The 10,137-nt window shown below is 40.5% G+C and overlaps 1 non-coding gene across 1 annotated transcript; it reads right to left on the reverse strand.

Annotated features, from left to right (window-relative positions):
- Positions 1 to 2,469: 2,469 nt before the first annotated feature.
- Positions 2,470 to 2,598, reverse strand: LOC126512963 (small nucleolar RNA SNORA38). Its single transcript, XR_007595215.1, has one exon. It is a non-coding gene; the product is annotated as a small nucleolar RNA SNORA38 (small nucleolar RNA).
- Between the last annotated feature and the right edge of the window lie 7,539 nt (positions 2,599 to 10,137).

The raw sequence follows: 10,137 nt of genomic DNA on the forward strand, positions 1-10,137 counted from the left end.
CATCTTTCCATATATATTTCTCAGAGAATATTTATTTACTTTTTTCATTTAAAATTGAGTTGTCATGCCAAGCATTGTAGCACACACCTTGAATCCAATACTCAGGAGGCACAGGAAGGTGGATTCCTATGACCTCAAGGCCAGCCTTGTCTACATTGCAAGTTCCAGGCCAGTAAAGGCTAACAGTGAGATTCAAAAATTCAAAAATAAATACTTATTTTTTATGTTTCTTTTTATTTATTTATTTATTAATTAAAGATTTCTGTCTCTTCCCCACCACCGCCTCCCCTTTCCCTTCTCTCCCCTCCCCCAGCCAACTCCCCCACCCTCGTCAGCCCAAAGAGCAATCAGGGTTCCCTGCCCTGTGGGAAGCCCAAGGACCACCCACCTCCATCTAGGTCTAGGCTCACAACCAAAAATAAATACTTATTTTTATGGCTTCAAAAAATCAATCATTTTATCAATGTGGTGTATTACAATGTTTTTACATATGAAAAGCTCTTAAAATCTTCATCAAAGTTCAATGAATAACACATAACAGTACACAATCCATTTATAGTGAGCAGAATCATACACTTCCTGGCCTATTGGGGAGAATGTTTGCACTTACACTCGGGCTATTAGTCTGTAGTTGTGAAGTTCTTGCCTTTTTCGTTGGGGTAATGCTGGTCTCATCAATGAGTTAGGCAGAGTTCTACCCTCGCCTGCAAGCATTTGAGAAGGGAAAGTACTGACTCTTTCCCTTCTGTTTGACAGAAGATGTCAATGAAGTCACCTTGTCCTGGGCTAGTTTGGGGAGGTTTCTCATGGCTGATTCTATCTTCATGCATGAAACTGGTCTGTTCAGATTGCTGCTTTCTTCTTAAAGCAGCTTTAGCAGGTTGTGAGTTTCTACAAACTGGTCCATTTACCTATACTAAGTTATATAACTTTGTTGGACACAGCTGCTCATAATATTTTCTTAGAATCATTTAGTCCTTGTGAAGTGTTAAATTGCCTTCATTTATCGTGTTATCTGAGTGTTTGCTCTTTTTTAATTGACCTAAAGATTTTTGATTTTGTTGATCTTTTCAAAGAACTACCTTTTTATTTTTTATTTATTTTTATTTAAAACTATCTGCGCTATCTTTCTAGTTTCAACTTAGGCTTTTTCTGTTCTAATCCTTGTTTACTTTGTCTTCATGACTCTCAACTCAAGTGATTGTAAAAGAGCCAGCCATTATTTTTTTCTCAAATGCCTAAAACCATAAGAAGAAATGAATGTCTCCAGTGTCATCAGGCAGAGAATAGTTTGTGTTGTTACATTTTCTGTTTAATATTTGTGAACACTGGATCAATTATAACATTCTTATAAAGACATTTATAAAAAAAAAAAAAAACAAGCAGCCATTAAGGAAACAAGCTAGATCAAATGTTAAGGACATTTTCCAAGCTGAACTTCTACAAGGCTAAAGGATGGCTCAGCCATTTAGAGCAATGGTTGCTCCTGCAAAGAACCTGGGTTTGATTCCCAGCACCCACATGGCTACAACCTTCTGTAACTCCAGTTCTAGAGGATCCAATCACCCTCTTCTGAATTCAGCAGACACCAGGCATGCTGGCAAAATGTTTATACCCATAAAATAAATAGATAAATCTTAAGAAGTTAAAATAGCTAAGAACGAGAACAATACAGAGAGTTCTTAGATGTTTACAGGAAGAACTGAAATCAGAGTTCTCACTTAGGTCATCACGTTATCGGAACACATATCAGACTGCAGAACACAAGCCGAGTGAGGACTTTCCATTATGTTATAAACACTGATCTCTCACTTGAGAGAATAGCGTGCGTATTGCTGTAATATAGCTCCTGCAACCCTCCTGTAAGGTGTGTTGCCATGCAGGCTACCTTCTAAAGGTTCTGTGCTAAGAATGGGCTTCTGTTTGGTTTTCATTTGCATCTCCCGCTTGGCTTCTACATTTCATCTTGCCTACAAGTATCCTGACCCTGCTCACCTCCAACTCACATCTCATCTTACCCACCTACCTTTGAACCTGCTCACTACTTCCCACACTCCATCGCCATGGTATTGAGACCCAAGATTACGCAGAGCCAAGGAAACAGCGTTAGAATATAACAATCGGTGATTTTTCTATTGCCCTTAATAAGTGATTTCAGCAAAACCAACAACACTTGAGAGCAACTTCAAACATGCAAGGAGGAAGAAAAGGTCTGAAGGAAAGAAACACAGGATGGCTCCACTTCCTTTGATTACATTCTAGAATGGATGTAACTTAATCCTTGTTGGACAACTCCAGGAAAGGCATGTGGATTCTGCTTCTGCATTCACAACATTGTATTAGTGTTAGTCTGCAAGATCATGAGATAGTTGGGAAGATAAAATGAGGTAACTCTACTGGAAGCTATATTCCCATATTGCAGCTTTCCACACTGCCCATTTTTCTTTTCTTTTTTTAATTTCTTCTCTTCTCTGTGGGATGGATGATCCAGAGCTTGAATGGATCAAGCCGGTCTCAGACTTTGCAAATCCACATTTTTCTGCCTCCGATTCTTACGTGTCAAGAACAAGGAGCCCAAAACACGCCTTTGCAGGAGGATCCATTTCTCTTTTCATTCATTTTTTTATACACACACCTAACACACAAATAATTAACCCACCTTTTCACCAAAGAATTGCTGAGAATGTATTTGCTGTATGATAGAAGGAATGTTTTTTTACTAACTTCCTGTATTAGAGTATTAACGAATTTTTTCCAGCCCTGCCTTATTTCTTACAGTACAGAATCAGACAAGGGGAAAGATACTATGTGGGAATAAAGGTGTTATGGAACCATTCTATGTGCTTTCATGGACAGTAAACTGCCTTGTGTAGTAAGGTGGCTGCAGCAATGTGTATAGCACATAGGGACCTATACTGTCTTCTGACTTAGGTACTGTTTGACATTTAATATTTGTTGATATATCAAAGACAGACAACCAATTCAATCCAAGCAAAAATCTTTTCTTTCTACAACAAACAAATAAAAGACAAAACTAAAAGAGAAAAAAGGTTGTTTTAAATTGACCATGGAGGTTATATAAAGGAACATTAAAAGACTAAATTAAAAAACAAACAAACAAACAAACCTGCCTTCCTACAAAGGAACTAACAAAATAGAACCACTATGACCTACGGGTGTTAAAGACTTTGTATTTTGGAAAACTAACACTGCACAAAAGATGCTAATATAATCATGATCATGTATTTTGTTCTCAAGTCAAGGTTTTTGTTTGTTTCTTCGAGAACAGGGTTTCTCTGTGTAGCCTTGGCTGTTACGGAACTTGCTCTGTCAACCAGGTTGGCCTTGAACTCATGAGATTCACCTGCCTCCCGAATGCTGGGATTAAAGGAGCACACTTCTACAGACAAGACAAATAGCGTTTGGAAACTCGTTATTTATCTCTGTGAAGTGATACCAATTTACTTTGGGTATATGAGACTTCTGGAAGAAATTATGCTGCTATGCAGCAATGCTAACATCACTAGAAGAGGACCAGCAAATGTAAAGCAGTCGTTTCTTCCATTAAAAGGGGAGTAACACATGATCCAATGAATATTGGTAACTTAAACCTATCAGAATTTTGGTTTGTGTATGATTTAGAACTAAGTTTTAATAAAAAGAAAGATATTAGCACATTATCTTAAGACATGTCAGGACACCAGAGGTCAGCTTTGTCAATCCTTCAAGCAGGGCACAATGGAAAGTATAATCAGCCATGCTTATGCGTAGGTTAGTAGAATCCTCTCCATGAACTAAAACACAATTCCAACTCATTCAATGTAGGTAGGTTAGGGGACAAACTGTGGTTAGCTACTGTTTCTGAGCAAACGTATCTTAGAGTCTGCAGCACTGGTGACCTGAAGAGCCTGTACAATTAAGCAAGTTGAAGGAAATGCTACCGATGCAAGGATCCCTACAGCCCCGTCCATTTTACACCATCTATTATCCAGCTATTTACTGAGGTGCAAAGCAAGTGGGCATTAAACCAACAACTGGAAGAAGTAGAAAGAGGACTGATACAACCGGCGGGTAGTAAGATAACGAAGCGGCAGCTTTCCTGGCAAAGGCAGTAAGTCAGTTGCTTAATGTTGCTGTGAGATAATAAATATCTATGAAAAATGACCATCTGTCAGTCTACTCGACTAGGGGAGAAGTGGAAATAAGAAGTCTAAATGCTGCCTAAAAGAAAGAACTGATAACAGGGTGGAGCAAGAGTTTACATAGTTTGTGTTAACTGTCTCATTTAACTTCTTCAGTCTCACGTCGTAGGTGCTATCAGGTGTAGTTGTACGGATATTCAACTCTTGATAGGTGGAATGGAAAAGCAGAAGACTTTAACTTGCTTAAGATCTTGTGGAGAGTAAACAATGAAGTTTGAGTTGAAAGTTAGAAAGTCTACCATCAGAATCTGTGTTGTTGTGTAGTACAGCCCTTAAAAAGCACAGCAAATGACTGTCACTAAGATGCCATCTACGGTACCATGTGATGTTATCATTGCCATGGCTACTTAAGACACCCTAGGGATAATGTGCGAAAATAATACAGCCTATTTTTAGTGTCGTAGGTTGAAAAAATTCTACTTAAAAGAATAATGCAAAATGGCTGAGTCAAGCTTTCCTCCCACTCGAAACACAGCACCTAATTTTCACTTATGGATAAAATTATGCAATCACTAGAGGTCCAAGTCTTGCATTCTTCGATTGTCAAAGCTGACCAATCAACGTTTGTTTCCCTGTTTCTTTTAGCTGCAGACCCTTTCCCACTTTCATTCCGATTACAGATTCAAGCCAGTCAAACCCGACGTGTCAGCTGCACTTTCCAAGGCTCTACTTCTGTCTGTCCCTCTCTTCAGGCAATCTTGCCTCCACTATTACTACCAAAACTGGCCATCTGGTGTGGATCCCATGAAGTGCCTACTACTACAATGTCTACACGTTTAGCCATATGGTCACCCACCTTCCCCATTTTCACTGAAAAGACAAGTTTTCTTCTGTCACGAATTAAGTTAGCTCTGTTCTGGGTTCCATCTTCTTCAATTTCTTCAAATACCTTGACACATTAATTTTCCATTTTGTCTCTTGTCATGGCGGATTATGGCAGATTTGCCAAGCATATTGCTGTGGCTTCCACAGCCTCTTACCAGGGAGAGTGAGTGACTCATGATCTCTACAAAGGGCATCTTGCTTTGTACTGTGTGTACTCTACCTGATTATAGATCAGCAGAGGAATAGGTCCCTTGAGGGACAGCCAGTTTACACACTGATCAGAGAATTAAGACACGACTTGACATGAAAACGTAGTTTCTCATCCTACTAAATCCCACTACAGTAGGAATTGGCAGTCTACTATGAGACACGGGGAGATTTTTATTATTAAATAAGCTATAAAATTTTCTCCGTGACCAATTTGTGGAAGAGGCATTTACTTACTGTTCTGTGGAAATAAATACATACTACACAATTACTGGAGTGCTCAGTGCAGGAAAAACATCAAACATGAATACTAATAAAACACAATTTATAGCACCCACTTATGTGGGTTATAAGTATCTGTCATTAACCCCACAGTGTAGGTTCTAAGATTCCGAAGTTTTCAGATAAGGAAACAAAAGCTCGGAGAGTTTAGATAACATATCAAAGTCCTCAGTTAGTGAGTCATGGAGTTTAGACTTTGTTTCCAGAGCTTGTGGGTTCTTTGTCCTCTTCAGAAGATACCTAGCCTTTCCCTTTTCAAAACATTTCACAGCTCAGTTTTATCCTTGTCAGAGTACCATGACGTTGAAAAGATACAGATTGGCTTTACCTAAGATTATAAAACAGAATAAACTTAAGAGATAATCAGGAGGGAAATAATACTCAGCTAGGGGCAAATTTAGTGTATATAAGTCATTTGAGTATATCCTAGGCTCTGTATGTAGTTCTAACAGGGTCACTATGGGCGGGCTGACTAACCAGGAAGAGGTAGCTTGGTAGCAACTGAGGATGCAAGAGCCTGCAAAGTGATATCGTTCCAAGGTGATCATTAGTAAACACATGTGTTAGACAAACTATAGTTCTATCTGGAATAAACATTTGCTGAATGAATACCAAGAAATATCTGACAGATTAATATCCTAAATGTACAAAGGACTCAAAAAACTAAACAAGAAAATAATTTAATCCAAAAAAAAAATGGCTAAGCTAATCTATGGCTCTTGTGAGGAGCATCATCAGCCCAAGTGGTAACGCTTCATTTAAGGTATTTGTGTGTGTGTGTGTGTGTGCATACATGTATTAGATAGAATTTTACATAAATAACAATGATTCCTGGAGACTTTATAAAACATCACTAATGGTACTTGTTCCTTATTTGCCCCTCTTCTTCTATATTGACCTCCCTATTCTCCTCTATGGAAGAAGTCCCCTTCAGATTACCATCCTGCCACAATCATCCCCACTACCAGGCCTGAGAAATCTCCATTTGAGCTGTTTGTCAGGGTACTCCAAGTGACCTCCAGAACAATATAGACCATTGCTGTTGTCCTTGCTTACCTCTCAGAGGTTGAAGTTACGTCCCTACAGCTGAAGGCTCTACACACTGGAGATGGGACCCAGAAGACTGATTCTGAGTAAATGCCATAGGACAGAAAATGCTATTTATGATGTCAAGGGAGGGATGCAATCAACAATGCTACCCAGCTGTGATGCCTAGGAACCACAACATTGTCCAGCCTGGCAAGATATCCCTAATGATGGAAGAATGGTATTCATTTCTTGTTGGTAACCCTGACTGTTTAATTGGGAGAATGGCCCACTCAAAAAGAGAGAAATAATGTCTGGTACTTTCTAGAAACTTTGCCAAATACCTGGGGCTAGTGAGGTCATGGATCTTAAGGCGAACCCACTACCATCACTGTACTAGACCAGCATAATTCCTAACTGCATCCTAAAACTCAAGCCCATAGATAAAATGCAGCTTTTACCCCTCCAGAAAAAGAAGTTTCTCTTGCAGAAAACAGAGAACATTTCAGAAAGCAACAACTGGTCATAACGCTGTGATCATGGGGAGTCCCAAAGGGTACATCTACAACAAAACCTGCACCTAAAGCTCAGAGAACACTGCAGAAGAGGTGGGCAGAAAGACTGTAAGAGCCAGGTGACCAGGAAGTCTGCTGTGAGATTGTATCTCCTGAAAATGATAGGGGAGGTACACCCATAACACCTCAATAGCATGGCTGCTTATGAAAGATCTGAACAATGACATCACCAATAAACATCCTAACACAGACAGAAGGAGGAAATCATGGGTCACCGCCCCTAAACAAAGAACACCAGACAGCTAATGACGGTTGAGGGAGAAGAATCAATCTCTCCTTGGTATGAGTGCCCTAATTGTTTATCCAGTACAAAATGGTCAGCCCTGAAATCACATATACATAAGCAACACTAATGGGACTTGGCAGGTGGTATTTATATATTTATGTTTATGCATATATGTGTTTATGCATATATAAAAATAACCAAAGAAAAAGAGGCCATCAGCTTGAGAGGGTCTTGTAGGAGACATGGAAGGAGTTGGAGGGAGAAAAGGGGAAGAGAGTAACTGTATTTTAATTAAAAATGAAAAAAAAATAAGCCAGATAGTGGTGGCGCACGCCTTTAATCCCAGCACTTGGGATGCAGAGGCAGGAGGATCTCTGTAAGTTTGAGGACAGCTTGGTCTATAGAGTGAGTTCCAGGACAGCTAAGGCTACACCGAGAAACCCTGTCTCAAAGGTGTGTGTGTGGGGGGAGTAATAAGAGAAAAATAACAGGCCAAGAAAATGGATAAAGTTCTCAAAAGAAGAAATATAAATTGTCACTGAGTATTTTCAAAAGTCTTCAACATCCTTAGTGACCGGAGAATGTGAATTAAAACTATTTTGATATTCCATCCCCCCCTCCCCATCAGAATGACTAGTATCAATAAGATACATGACAACAAATGTTGGTAAGGGTGAAGAAAAAGAGAATCCTGTGTTAGGGTTGGTTGGAGTGTAAAGAGCTGTAGCTACTATGTAAGTCAGCATTTCGGAACTTCTGTACATCCCAGCTTTGTCATTCAGATACACACCCAAAGAGTCTACATCCCACTACAGAGATACTTGCTCAGCCATGCTTACTATAGCTCTATTCACAACTAGAAAATGAAATCAGCCTAGATGTCCATCAACGGATGAATAATCAAAATAAATATTCTGTATTATATAATACATATACTGTATTATAATTTATATATACTAATAAATATCTATACATATATATGGAATTTTACTCAGTCATACAGAAAAATGAAACTTTTAGGAAACCAAAAGAACTGGGCAATACTGAGGTGGCCCAGGCTTAGAAAACTAACATCCTACGTTCGCTCTGATTTTCAGACTTTAGCTTTTGGTGTATATCTGTGTGAGTGTGTGTAGACACTGGGAAACTAAAAGGGGGGGCCATGAGGAGCAGAGGAAGCTTTACTAAGGGTAAGGGGTCGGCAAGGTACTGGGAGAGATCTAGAAAGGAAGGAGGAATACTGGAGAAAGGCCTAGGTGAGTGTTTTGAGCTGGGAGATGGAGAGAGACAGAACTACAGCCAAAACTAAGTACGCGCGAAAATGCCACAAGGAAACCTACTACTCTGTAAACTATAAGGTTACAGCAATTGAAAAAATGTGTCATATTGAAAAAAAAAACAACCAAGCACCTTAGACTATAAAGCATAAGGCTTAAAACGCAGTAAATGCTAATTTAAGTAACCTTCTATGAAAAAATAAGACTGACCGTGAATTTTTAGTCTCTTGAGAGCCTATTCTTGATTTTGTAGCATTTCCTTCTTATTATAACTAGAGAGGAGATACTTAACTGAAAGATTAAAGATGGTGGCGGTGTCTTTATGGGAAAGCATCACTTGCAAACTGTGGTCCAACTTTCTTAAGTTTGGATCATCACATGGTTTACCAATTCTTTCCTCAACTGTCATATACACCGGGGTTCTGGTAGAAAAACCAAGGTATTTAAATGTCATAACTTTTGAGTCCAAGTCTAATAGCCTTAACAGACACTCAACCGTTGGGGCTGGAGAGATGGCTCAGTGGCTGAGTGCTTACTACTTTTGAAGAGGAGCCGAGTGAAGCCCCCAACACGCACAGGAGAGCTCATAACGGCCTATAACTTCAGTTCCGGGGGCTCCAATGCCTTATTCCAGTCTCCATGGCTTCTGTACACACACGGCTGCACATAAAGTCATGTCCTGCTTGTTCACACATTAGACATTAAGAACATCTCTAAAACTCAAGTGCTGGTTTGTGTATCTAACCACACGGGAGAGATGTGGGTGTTTCCTCCATACAGCAGATGAGTTCATACTTAATAATGGGGCGCATCTGTTAGGCCATGACTCAGTGTACCCAAATTATAAGGACGGCTGTTTCTACTCTCTAAAGAGCCTTCGGGATCAACAAGCATACAATTTTGAGGTGTTGTGTCAGCTTAGCCTGATCGAAATCATACTAGAGGCCCGGAATTTCAATTTCTGTTGAAATAAGCCCCTGTCCAAACTCGTGCTTCTGATGTGTCCTGCTTATTTTCAAATTCTAATAAAAAGCAGGCGGGAGTGTGTGTGTGTGTGGGGGGGGGGGAGGTAGTACTTCGGGAGGTATCCTGCAAAGGCCAGAGACATCCTTTGTTGGGTGGCCGTGAGACCGAAGCTTCAGAGGCCACATTTTGAAAACACATAGTAAAGGACGAGACAAAAGCCATCTACTAACGACTCTCTTTTGCCAGAACCGGCACTGAGACTGGATGTGGGCTCCTTTGGCACAACCATAGAACCTAAACAGCCCAGGAATCTTTGACGTCGGTTCCTGAGGCGCCAACCTGCCAGACAGACGCCCACACCCCGGGGTCAGGTGACGCGGGTTCCACCTGCGCCCGGTGTCGCACGCTCCTCGGGATTTTTCACCGCTCCACCTGCCCACATCCACCGCGGCTCCCCGCGATCGTCCGCCTTACAGGTCTGAGCCAACTCTGAAGCTGAGGTACCGGAGACCACGCTCGCTCTCAGAGGTCCCCAGCCGGAAGCGCGCTCT

Source organism: Alexandromys fortis, unplaced genomic scaffold (assembly GCF_014885135.2).
Source record: "Alexandromys fortis isolate MF-2015 unplaced genomic scaffold, M_Fortis_MF-2015_v1.1 scaffold_10, whole genome shotgun sequence".
Taxonomy (NCBI): Eukaryota; Metazoa; Chordata; class Mammalia; order Rodentia; family Cricetidae; genus Alexandromys; species Alexandromys fortis.